Here is a 13,401-nt window from a genome sequence, read left to right on the forward strand (position 1 = left end):
ATTCTCACCATGGCGACGCGTACGGAGCGAAAAAAATTTTTATTTACATGAATAGTTGTGCCAGCAAATCAAACACAAAAATTATCCAAAGAACTCAATCAAAAATTCTACGCACCATCGCAAATGCCCCGTGGTACATTTCCAACCAAACTCTTCATACAGACCTAAACATCCCATTAGTCAACACAGTAATTCAAGAAAGAGCCAACAGACATCACGAGAAATTGGAAGAGCACCCCAACCAATTAATATTACCATTACTGCAGCCACTAAACAACAGAAGATTGCGAAGATTATGGCCCATAGATCTTCGCTGAAACTGAGGTGAAACCGCTGGGTGATGTACCTCATAACGCCATTTTAGTGTACAATAATACATTGATATATGTTATTGTACTTGTTATCAAATTAGCTTATAGAATATGTAATTCTGATTGTTAATAAATGCTTACAAAAAAAAAAAAATTACATGAATAGTAAAAATCGATTTTTCTTGAAAATGGTGTCTCATAGGGGCCTGCGATAAGAAAATTATATTTTTATAATAATATCAAAATTTGTTCAATGTTATATCAAAATTAAAATTTGAAGAGACCATAAAGTTGTGAGCAAAAATGTCAAATACCCCTCCCAAACGAACCGCTTATGACTGCAATTAAAAAAACATATTCACATCAAAGGATTGGGTACATTCCACTAAATGAATATACCTACACAATGCTATCACTTAAAAGAAAATTGTTTTGAAGATATTATTAAACCGATGTTAGGGCGCTATCTTTAAAGATCTCTAGCTCCCTTAGGGAACATTTTTAGATAAGATGATTTACGTCAAATCCTCGTAAAATGAGTTCCAGAATTTGTGGTTTTCTTTTGTGAAACGTGTTCGTGGATATCCTGTAAAGGTGATTATGAAATGGAAAATAGTTTTTAAAGGATTAAAACTTATTTGAAAGCCAAAACTAGTTCTAAAAAGAATAAAAATGCATCTCTTTTCTAGTATAACTCTTCTGTTTTTTATATGTATAATTCAAGAAATTTTAATTATATGTATTTTTGTACGAATTAAATTTTAGATCCAGATTGTTGTGGATTAAGATTTTCTGATTTTAATTATGTCACCCATTTAATTGATGCTTTTTGTACAAAATTGTGCTGGATAAACTACAGAAGTGGGTAATACATTGATGACCAAAAAATGCAACATTTAAAAGGTCAATTTTTTTTAATATTAAATACATTATAATATTACTTATAGTAGTACTTATATGGCAGAATGAACTGGTACCAGAAGAGTGGCTAAAGGGAATAATATGGCAGTTGCATAAAAAGGTGACCAACTGGATTGTAAGAACTATAGAGGCATTACTTACTCTGCTAGCATCTGCGTATAAAATCTTCTGCAATGTATTGTTTGAAAGACTGAACTGTACCTATGCATGTATGCACAGCAAGAAGTCAAATGTTTCTGTATTTTATTATGATGCCAAACCAAAAAAAAAAACAAAACTAATAAATTGAGGTAAAAATAAAATAAAAATCTGTGGCTAACGGACTCGCATCCAAGCAATTTTTTCACACACACACACACAGAAAGAATTATTATAGTTAAAGAAAAATTGTCTGGCTAATTGGTCCCTACTAAAGCCATCAAATTAATAAAAAAAAAACAAATCCATGTCTAGGAATATTTTTTTATTTGTAAAAGTGTTATTTTTAAATTAGCTTAAATAAACAAGCACGTTTTTGATTCATTTATGTGTGGTTTTTATTGTTTGGGGAGGATAACATTTATTTACCCCCCTTGGTCCTTGCTGTTTCTAATAAAAGGTTGGTCCTGCAAGGGTTTTAAGGGATGTAGCACCGTGATGAAGCACCGTAGCACACTTCCAATGAAGATGTTCTCCAAATGATGAATTCAGAACGTCTGCTCATAAACATCATAAGGAGGAGAAAAACAAAATACTTCGGCCATATAAATGGAGGAATTTTTTAGGGAGCCATAAATATGGCCTAATTTGCATGCAACAAAACATAATAAAATAAAACGGGATAATTCCCGAAGGTTGGCTGTATACCATCTAGTTAAATAAAATTTAACGTGAAGTAAAACACTCCCTGGTGTAGTTGGTATATTTAATAAAAATTTTAAATTTTTTTTAAAAATCCAAAAGGATTACGTTCAGAACGTTTTCGGACTTATCAGTCCATCATCAGTGAACTCCCTGTCCTTGCAAAATAGCCACAATGCCAAACACTGGTTAAATTACATATATGTTCCAACTACATAGTAAAAGGTATAAAATAGTTTGGCTTAAAGTGGATGCCAATGGATTACTTCCAGCAATATGATGCTCAAGTAGAGCATCATGTTGCTGGAAGTAGTTGCTGGTAGTCATGCTCTACTGGAGCATCATGTTGCTGGAAGTAATCCATTGCATCCACTTTAAGCCAAACTATGTTATACTTTTTACTATGTAGTTGGAACATATAATTTAACCAGTGTTTGGCATTGTAGTCCTGTCGCCAGGGGGGGTACAACGGCCTCCTTTATTTAGATGGACTTACCCAAGTTTTTTTCATGTATTTTGACCCGTAGAATACGAATTTTTTGGGTAACAGTGGATCCGGATGTCGATAAGATTGTTATTGACCAAGAACTTGAGGAATTACATAACCGCGATCTCTCGCAAAACAAAACATTTTTTGGTATTTTTTGGGTCATTCTAAGCAAAACATGTTTCTACAATTTTTTTCGTAGGATGGCTAGTTTTTGAGATAACCGCGGCTGAACTTTCAAAAAATCGAAAAATTGCAATTTTTGAACCCGAATAACTTTTGATTAAAAAATAAAATAGCCAGTCTGCTTACCGCATTTGAAACTTTAAGTCAAATTATATCGGTTTTAGTTATTTGCATTGCTAAAAATTTATTTTTTTATTGTTTAACAAAGCTATAAACACATAGTGTTTCCCGTGCCTTTACATGCGTTTTAACGCATGCTACGTAGAAATAGCCTCGATTGCACTAGTACCTACCTATTCTACCTACTCGTTCGATTTTAAATGAGAAATCATAGAAAACATCACTCACGCACTAGGTGTTTGTAGCTTTGTTTAACAATAACACAATAAATTTTTAGCAATGCAATAAGGCAAATAATCAAAACCGATATAATTTGACTTGAACTTTCAAAAGCGCTAAGCAGAATTGCTATTTTATTTTTTAATCAAAAGTTATTTGGGTTTAAAAATTGCAGTTTTTCGATTTTTTGAAAGTTCAACCGCGTTTATCTCGAACACTGAGCATCCTACGGGAAAACTTGTTAGAACATTTTTTACTTAGAATGACCAAAAAATACAAAAAAAATGTTTTGTTTGCGAGAAATCTCTGTTATGTAATTCCTCAAGTTCTTGGTCAATAACAATCTTATCGACATCCGGATCAACTGTTACCCAAAAAATTCGTATTCTACGGGTCAAAATACATGAAAAAAACTTGGGTAAGTCCATTTGAATAAAGGAGGCCGTTGTACCCCCCTGGCGACAGGACTATTGTGGCTATTTTGCAAGGACAGGGCATTGACTGATGATGGACTGATAAGTCCGAAAACGTTTTGAACGTAATCCTTCTGGATTTATAAAAAAATTTAAAAATTTTATTAAAATATACCAACTACACCAGGGAGTGATTTACTTCACGTTAAAATTTTATTTTTTAAAAAAATATAAAATCAATTTTAATAGGTAGCGATTAGTAACATATTGCTGAAATCTGTTAATAAATGAAATTATACATCCTAAATACCATCTAATTCGCCATATAATACAAGGAAAAGTGGAGGGAAGGAGATGGATTGGTCGAAATAAACTTTCATGGTTGCGTAATATTAGACAATGGTCTGGTTCCACGGTACTAAATGAATTATTTCGCGCAGCAGCCGATAGAGAAAGGCTTCGGACCGGGAACTTGTAAACATGATGACGACCAAAGTCTGAATACGGACACGGCAGCTGAAGAAGAAGAAGAAGAAGAAGAAGCACCGTGATGATGAAGATGATCTTTATTGGGAATAAGGCATTACTTTACTTTAAAATAAGTTTACTGGACATCAGTGGCGACGCGTGACTTTTTCTAAAGTGTTACCAAAACCAGATGCAAAAAATCTTATTTAAAAAAATGAAGATATGGCTAAATGTATATACATATAGCTCCAATAATATCATTTTGTATATCACTTGAAACTCTCGAAAAAACAGTTGATGTTTCTAGATGTTGGCAAAATTTTTGATCTTTTTTGGCAATTAATGTTAACAATTCCCTGTAATTGCCTCGAATGTCAGAGCCGTCGCCCTCAAAATGACCACGAAACGCTAATTCTTGTTCGGCCAAAAAACATACGGTACATATCTATTATAAGTGAGCTAAGGATATACGAGTACCTATCTATTTTTTTAACAAACTCATTATGTTTAGCAATATTTGCTTTAAATGCTTGGTTAAGAGAACTTTTGATTCTTGTTTTGCCAAACTGAATCAAATTGGGTATACATCTTACACGTAGGTAACGGAGAAATTTCATGTCTCTTTTTTAAAACTCTAAAACTATTTAAATCGTGAATCTGGTCCACCCATTTTTCTGTAAAAACCAGAAGACATGGCCAACAATACAGTCTATTTTTCTTGCAACCACATAACCAAGGATTTTCACTGTACCAACTAAATTTAAAATATCGAGCTAATCTTTTAAATTCCTTTTTTAAATTGTTTAAAATAGGTCTTTCATTTTCAATAATCTCATTTTATTTTTCAATCAGAATTACTTTTCAAGTAGTTGATCGATTACGCAGCGACACTCATCCATGGTGAACTGCACGCACAATTTTTATTATAGGTACTGTTAGCAAATTTAAATCTGGTAACAGCCCTACTGATAAACACAGCGCGCTTACGCCCATCGCTCCTTCAAAATTTTCACTAGCCGGTCCAGAGCCGCCCGAGCGACAGCGAGATAACCATTCATTGTCACCACAAATGAGACTGGTAACAGAATATAATAAAGTGCAACCGAGTCACATAAACTCGCCAATATTTTCGTGTGTCTGGCTATTTACTGAATTAGGTACTATTAACACATAATATAATAATATATTTCTATTGGTAAAACTAAAATAAAATAATAAATGGAATTATTCATCGTCATAAAATACATATTTATTTGCAAGATTTTTAACTGTTACCAATGGTAACAGTGGTTACATGGACGCTTCGCCAGTGCTGGAAATTCCGATTCGCACTTCGGACATCGTTTAGTCTAAGAGCTAGAGCCGAAAAATTATCGTCATAAGTAATATGGAGTTTGGCATGTGAAATGTGTCTATTGTATATTGATAATAATGACCCCTTTCAGGCTGACACCTTAGTGGATACAGGAAGTAGCAATAAGGGATGAAAGGGGAAAGTTAGTGTAGTCTTTAAAGGTTTTCACTTCCTATTTTGTTAAACCTCCATCCATTTGCATGAAAATTGGTGACTAGTTAGAGCATACCCCAAGAAATAAAAATAATTTGGTGCCAACTTGCACTTTTACCCTGGGGGTGGATACCACCCCTTCTCGGGGGGTGAAAACTATTTTATTAAAAATAACCCCACAGATCGATAGAGGGACAAATTATAAGTAAAATTTGTTATATCATGTTATTAAAATAAATCAATACTTGTTGAGTTATTAAATATCTAAGATTCGTCTGTTTAAGAGCACATGCGTGAAGTTACGGATGATAAAAAGAACATAGTAATTAATTGTAGGTAGGTTCCTAAAATATTATTTTAATATTATTTCGATATTATAAATTTAGCAAAAGTGTATTCGAATATGTCAAATGTACCCATTATTGGACGCCCCCAGTTTCTGGACATATTCAGTTTACCTTGATAGAAAAAATTCAATTAAATATGGAAATAATATAAAAATAATATTTTACTAACATACAGTTAATTAATATGTTCATTTTATCATCCGTAACTTCACGCATATGCTCTTAAATAGACAAATCTTTGATCTTTAATAACTCAAAAAGTATTGATTTATTTTAATAACATGATATAACAAATTTTACTTATAATTTGTCCCTCTATCGATTTGTGGGGTTATTTTTAATAAAATAGTTTTCACCCCCGAGAAGGAGTAGTATCCCCTAGGTGCCAACTTGTACTTTTACCCCCCAGAGTAAATGTGCAAGTTGGCACCAAATCAGTTTTATTTCTTGAGGTATGCTCCAACTAGTCACCAATTTTCATGAAAATCGATGAAGGTTTAACAAAATAGGAGGTGAAAACCTTTAATGACTGCACTAACTTTCCCCTTTCATCCCTTATTGCTACTTCCTGTATCCATTGAGGTGTCAGCCTGAAAGGGGTCATAATTGTTAATACACAATAGACACATTTCACAGGAAAAACTCCATATTACTTATGACGATGATTTTCCGGCTCTAGCTCTCCCTCTAGTTCTATTCTGCGTACATTATATTTAAATAATAGCTATTTGTTTAACAAGGGAGGAAAGTGCTACTTTTCCTCCCGAGAATGAAGTTGCAGTAATCATTCAAGGGTGGAAAAGGCACTTTACTCCCATGTTATACATATGGTTTTTCCACCTTCCTCAAATTAATAACAAGTCATTTTTAATTTTTACTTAATTTATTTATGTAACTAACCAACAAAATTTATTAAAACTAAAACTAACAAGTAGGTACAATATAACTGTCAACTGTCAAATATAAGTCAAATTATTAATGTTAACATTGTTAAATCAAAATAACAATTTACTGATTTTTACCATTCTGCATAATACTGGGTGTTTTATAAATAAACGTTAAAATGTATAGATACTTACGTAATAGAAAATAGATATTGTACAGGGCGTCAATAAGTTATATTTCATGATTGACGTCACTTTTACTTTTCCTCCCTTGGGAGGAAAAGTACAACTTTGCTCCCTACAATCAGGTCCGGAAAGTATACTTTCGGTAGAGGTAGGTGGAAAACTTATTTTCAAGTAATATTGTGGCTTATTCGCAGTAAAAGTACTTAGTAAATATAAAGTACGTCAATGGTATGTTTATTTCTGAAAATACTATTTCACAAATGTCACGATACAATTATTTATGCTAATGCACCGGGCAGTGACTGGTTTATTAAATATTCGATAACAGTATCACTTTTTTAATATTCCGGTGATCTTGAACTTAATTTCACCAATTTTGCATATTAACTCATCAGATAAATACGTCGGTAAAAGTAGGTGACTGGCAAATGCAATTTTAATTTAGTTTTAAATCCTATAGCGTATATTTATATTATATTAAAGAATAAATTATAAGTTTATGAATAAATTAACTCTCTAATCACATACAAATAATTTTGCAAAAATTAGTGTTTGTTACCTCAGATTAAATAATGCATAAAAATTAGCATTTATAACTTCATAATGAAGTTTATAACATGAATGAAAAACAGAATATACATATAAGGTCTAAAGATTTTATAAAATTATAAATAACTATGCCCTGTTTTTAAACCAGGAGGAGTAATTCAAATTTACCGCGCCTTAATGCCGCTTGTTTGGCATTTCATAGGTTAATTAAATGATATCGGTGGTTTTTCGTGTTTCTGCGATATTCATTTAATTCTTACATTTTTAGTCTGCTTTTATATAAAAATCAGTTGTTTTTAGAACTGTTTAGCGACGTATTAGGGTCGACTCAGCCTGAATAAAATGAGTACCTTGGGTAAAACCAAGGGTAATAAATAATAGGCAGTTGAAGCGTAGCACTGACCCTGTTACCTTCCTTGTATACCGTAGGCCCTAGATATAGCAGACTACCCTGCTATACTCCCAAAGCCGCGTGCGGTATAAAACGGGAGACTATTATTAGCGACGTATTAGTATAATATAATATTTATGGATTACCATCGAAGACCGACATGACCAAGCAAAAAAGAAGATGTACGAGGGCTATCCAGAAATTTCGTTACATTTTGATCTGTAGCCGCTAGGGGGCGGGGCTAGCGCGGTCATCTTAGCATCGTGGCGTTCCTCCGTTCAGTAGCGGTCCAGGGCCTCGATTTTTGACCTTCGCTTCGTTATCGAACGTATTCGCTTCGTATACTAAACAGATACGAAACGAATACGTTCGATAACGAAGCGAAGGGTCAAAAATCGAGGCCCTGCAGTGCTAGCGCGAAGTCACAGTCTCTTCTCTTCATTTTACAACAGCTGTTTGAAATGTGTTCTCCTCCTAAGTGCCTTCTCTATTGAGGTTGGCGATCAATATGGCAAATTTCTTTCTGTTCTGGGCTTGATGAATTAAGTCGTTCCCTGTTGTGTGGGTCCAATCTGTGATGTTTCGAAGCCAGGATTTTTTCTTTCTTCCTATACTCCTTTTACCTTTGATTTTGGCTTCTAATATTACCTGGAGCTGGTCAAATTCTCTATGGCGCATTGTGTCCGAGATATGACGTCTTTCTAATTTTAATTGTATTGACCAGATGAGGACGTGAGTTCCTTATTTCCAATACTTCTTCATTCATAATTCTGCTGGTCAAGCTTATTCTTGGCATTCGGCGGTACATCCACATTTCGAATGAATTCAGTTGGTGACGTCATACTGTTTTAATGTCCAGGTCTCATAGCCATATTTAGTAATACGAGTAGAGACCACACATAACACTTTAGTGTTCTCAATCTTATTGGGACTGATAGCTTGGGGTTCAGAGCATTTTACGCATGTTCATAAAACCAGACCTTGGTATTTCAATGCGTCTTCTAATTTCTTTTGAGTGGTCTAGTTGACTGTTTAACTCTCTGCCCAGGTATATGAAACTTTGGGAACTCTGAAGGGTGGATACCATTTATGTGTGTTTGATGTAATTCGTTCATGGGGGTTCTTGTGGAATAACATGATTTTGGTTTTGGAAAAGTTAATGTCCAAGCCCAGCCTGTGACATTCTTCTCATAATATGTTCATCAATATTTTTAGTTGGTATTCTGTTTCCGCTAATACTACGGTGTCACCGGCATATCTAATATTGTTAATGATGATTCCATTTATGTGCCGCGATTGATATGTGTACCGCGATCAAAAACCTCGCCAGTTGTGAGGTGCGATAATACGGTTCTTGTTGGCTAAAAACAACAAACCAATTAAAATTTATCGCGAAATTTGTGCTGTTAATGGGAACAATGTGATCACTGAAGGTGGAGTGCGTCAATGGTGCTTCTTCTTCGTAACGTGCCCTATTAAGTCCCCTTGACGTTGGCGATTAACATGGCGAAACTGTCTCTGTCTCAAGCTATTATTAATAGTTGCTCTGCTTTCTTTAGGCCTGTCCACTCCCTGCATGGTATTATTCAACCAAGAGGCCTATTTTCTACCAATTCCTCTGCGGCCTTCAATTTTACCCATCATAATAAGTTGAAGAATATTATATCGGTCTCCCCTTACTACGTGTCCAAAATAGGCCATCTTTATACAATTGATATTATCAAGCAGCTCGCGAGTAGCATTTGCTCTCTTAAGGACTGCCACACTTGTCAGCACAGCCGACACCACCACTACCACATAGTCCATGGTATTTTTAGTGTACGTCTGTGCAACCACATTTCAAAGGCAATGGGTCAATGGTGCATTAAATTCAAAAATGGTCGATGAATGGGACGATGAAGAAAGAAGTGGACGGCCAAGCATTCTGACTGATGAACTTGTCTCTTCAACTCAAGTGGGAGGTGTTTCCTCATCTGCCGTATAGTCCGGATCTTGCACCTAGCGACTACTAGGTACCTGTTTCGAGCAATGAAGATCTGGCGTGCAACGCAGCCCTTTGATGACTATGCAGAGCTAAGGAATGGCGTTGAACACCTGGTTGAAGTCTCAGGCGGCAGAATTTTATGACGCTGGTAGTTCAAAGCTATTCATTATAATAATGCCTTTCAGTTATAAAAATTATAGTTTTTTAAGGATGTCTTTTAGCATCTATGTCTATTACTAAAGATTTTTGTTGGTTCCATAATTTTTAATGATCTTCAAAAATGAGAACTTTGCTGTAGGTTCTGATTAACAATAGTGTTACATATTGTGATGTTTTTTTGTAGTTTAGAAGTTTCGGCTGACATAACACATAATAGTGCCGTCAGCTTGTTTCAATGATCTTATAACATTAATTTTTAAAAACAGATGCATCCGTTCTTTATAAGCTGTTTGTGAAGAAATTATATTGAATTTAACAAACTAGATGGATATCCCAAAATAAGCAAAATCCAGAAAATCATTTGACTCTGTAGAAATATGGACAATTCTCAATGCTTCAAGCAACAACATGTTGGGTTGGATGTTTGATATAATCAATACCCAAAACTTAATTAATACCTTATATATGTACCTTATAGGTCTGGATCCCGCGTATGAAAAAAAAGTTGATTAATAGCAAGCTGAAAATTTGTTAATAGCTTAAGGGTGTCTAGTCGGACAAACTTTGATATATGGGAACACTGGAACAGGGGAAGTTTTAATTGTGAAACAGGTTAAAAATTTGGAACGGTCAGACCACGAAAACGGCACATGTATTTTGTCCGACAGAACAGACTTAAATCTTCGAACAGAGATTAAACTCTCATGCAAAAATCAGACTGGTATTTATCACCAAATGGGCGTTTTAATGAGTGGAACATGTAGAATATGTCAAATGACAGGAATTATGACAGGTGATAAATAGCAGTCTGATTTTTGCATGAGAGTTTAATCTCTGTTCGGAGAGTTTAAGTCTGTTCTGTCGGACAAAATAAATGTGCCGTTTTCGTGGTGTGACCGTTCCAAATTTTTAACCTGTTCCACAATTAAAACTGCCCCTGTTCGAGTGTTCCCATATATCAAAGTTTATCCGACTAGACACCCTTAAGCTATTAACAAATTTTCAGCTTGCTATTAATAAACTTTTTTTTCATACGCGGGATCCAGACCTATTATAATATATAAGATAACTAAACATAGCACGTAATCACATAAGAAAACTCGGAAAAAATAAAACCACAAAGTGAAGTCAAACAAGAAGGTTCGATTTCATTGAAACTTTTAACTTTGGCCTTTGGAGACATTACAAGGGAAAAATAAATAATATAACAATAAAAATAAATCATACTATCTCATATAGCAAACGGAAGATAAGTATTACAAGAATTCTTATTAAATCTAATTAAAAAGTAAAAAGTAATCAGACTGAGAACAATCTAATAGTTAAGGAGCCCAAGCAGGAATTTTTGAAGTTACTCGAGTGCGCCACAAAATCACATGGGAAGAAACTTTGTACACACTGTAAATGTATCCCTACCATATATCCATATATTGGCTGTTAATACAGAGGAGTTCGTTAAGGGGATCCGAAAAAAAATCTATCTTTAGAAATACTCGAAATAGTCAGAATAAGATAAGTTAAGTGCATGCAAAACAACGTATAATTCAAGAATCTGACGATTCAAGCAGGGCGTAAGGAAATGAGCGAGTCACAAAGTTTCACAAAAAACGTCAGATCGAAAAACTAAAAAATACGTGTTCAATATTTTTCAAAAATCTATCGAATGATACCAAACACGACCTCCCACAGAGAGGGGTAAGGGGTAAATTTTAAATTTTAAATAGGAACCCCGCAATAATATATCGCGAAATGAACATCAGATCGAAAAACTGAAAAATACACGTATTAAAAAAATGGAAGTCCCCACTAAAATGGAAAACTTAACTTAACTCTTTTTGGTTTTAGGACCTAATCTTCACAGATTACATTGTTCACATCCTTGCCTCCCCTCCTATAATAAAATCAAAGTAAACGATAAATGAAGAATTAGGTAGTTGTGAAGAATTTACTCTTAACAGTAAGAAAATAGAGAATGTTGAATCGTGTACTAACAAACACACAAATGTGTTTAAAAAATATTCAAGTTATACATACATGATGTAATCACAGCAGAAAATTTAAGAGCTATTATGGTTAACATTCGTATAATTTTTATTTTTCGGTTCGTTAAGTATGTTTCATTGTCAAATTTACGCTGTGCTATTTATTGCTGAACTTCATTCATTTGTTAATTAATCTCATTACGACGCTACGATTGTCAAAGCCAAAATAGAAACCAGAATCATATTTGGTAATACTATATCCGTTTTATATTTTAATAAAAGAATTAATTTTAATTTAACCAAACTCACACAGTCCATCAGCGACTATACCTCGATAAACATAACATATGTTACAGTTCAAGTTGATTCTCAGTTAGAGTTGACTCCAACTAGTTGGAGTCAACTCCAACTGAAACGAGCAGTAAAAGTTTATTTTAAAAATTTAAATCAACTTTTACTAGTTGGAGTTGACTCTTCCTGGATCGATTCAGTAAATGTTGATTATACGAGAATCTCAAGTGCATTTTTGATGAGTGTGCGTTTCTTTGTTTTGACCGTTTCAACTACTTATTAGTATAGTCTGTAACGTCGCCACCGTTAGGTAAATTATTGATTCGATTTTTTGCACAAACTTACTCAAAGAAATATGTACATCCGTATAACAATCCTTATAACAAATACACAGGGTGTCACGCGGTACCGTGGTCGAAAAATTGTTTAACCAATTTTTATTAACCAAATTCACAAAAATAATTTTTATCTACTCTATCTCATATTATGTAAAGCAGCGGTTCTCAATCTGTGGTACATGTACCACTGGTGGTACCGTAAAGCGGGGTTACTTTGCACCATTTATTATTATTTTTTTTTCTTAGAGTGGATATAAAGCTACTTGAAAGAAGATCTGAACTTTTTATTATATACATCTATTGAACAGGTCGTAATATAGCTTTTATTTTAGCTATTTTTTAGGTATATTGCATAATTAAAAGAAAAACCTAGTTTTATTTTGTGGTGCAAAGTATACCCTAGAAGAGTCATACTTTGCACCATTCGATATTTTAATAATATTTGGCTGCAAGATGCTTGCTGGTGCATAGTAATCCTACAGGGTTTTAAACTTTGCACCAATTAAATGCAAAAAAATGTTTATTGGCCAATTTTTTGAATTTAAACCTACCTACATTTATAAAAGAAACATAAAAGGAAAAACATTGCTACATTTTAAATGAATAAACTTTATTATAACTACAATAGTGAAAATACAAAGTTTGAAACTAATCCCACCACAATTTGTCGTATTCTGGAACAATCTACAATCCTCGTCTAGAAATTTTTTTGGGAGGTTTTATGGCATCAATGACATTGTCCCACGAATACCATATTTCGTCGCGCCTTTCTGGCCATTTCCAAGACTTTAACGATTTTGCCATGGCATTGATCATCG

At 34.0% G+C, this 13,401-nt stretch overlaps 1 protein-coding gene across 1 annotated transcript in view; it reads right to left on the reverse strand.

Annotated features, from left to right (window-relative positions):
• Window positions 1-13,401, reverse strand: part of LOC126881242 (uncharacterized) — a 65,760-nt gene that overhangs the window by 12,319 nt on the left and 40,040 nt on the right. The window lies entirely within an intron of this gene.

The sequence above is a fragment of the Diabrotica virgifera genome, chromosome 3 (genome assembly GCF_917563875.1).
Source record: "Diabrotica virgifera virgifera chromosome 3, PGI_DIABVI_V3a".
Lineage (NCBI taxonomy): Eukaryota > Metazoa > Arthropoda > Insecta > Coleoptera > Chrysomelidae > Diabrotica > Diabrotica virgifera.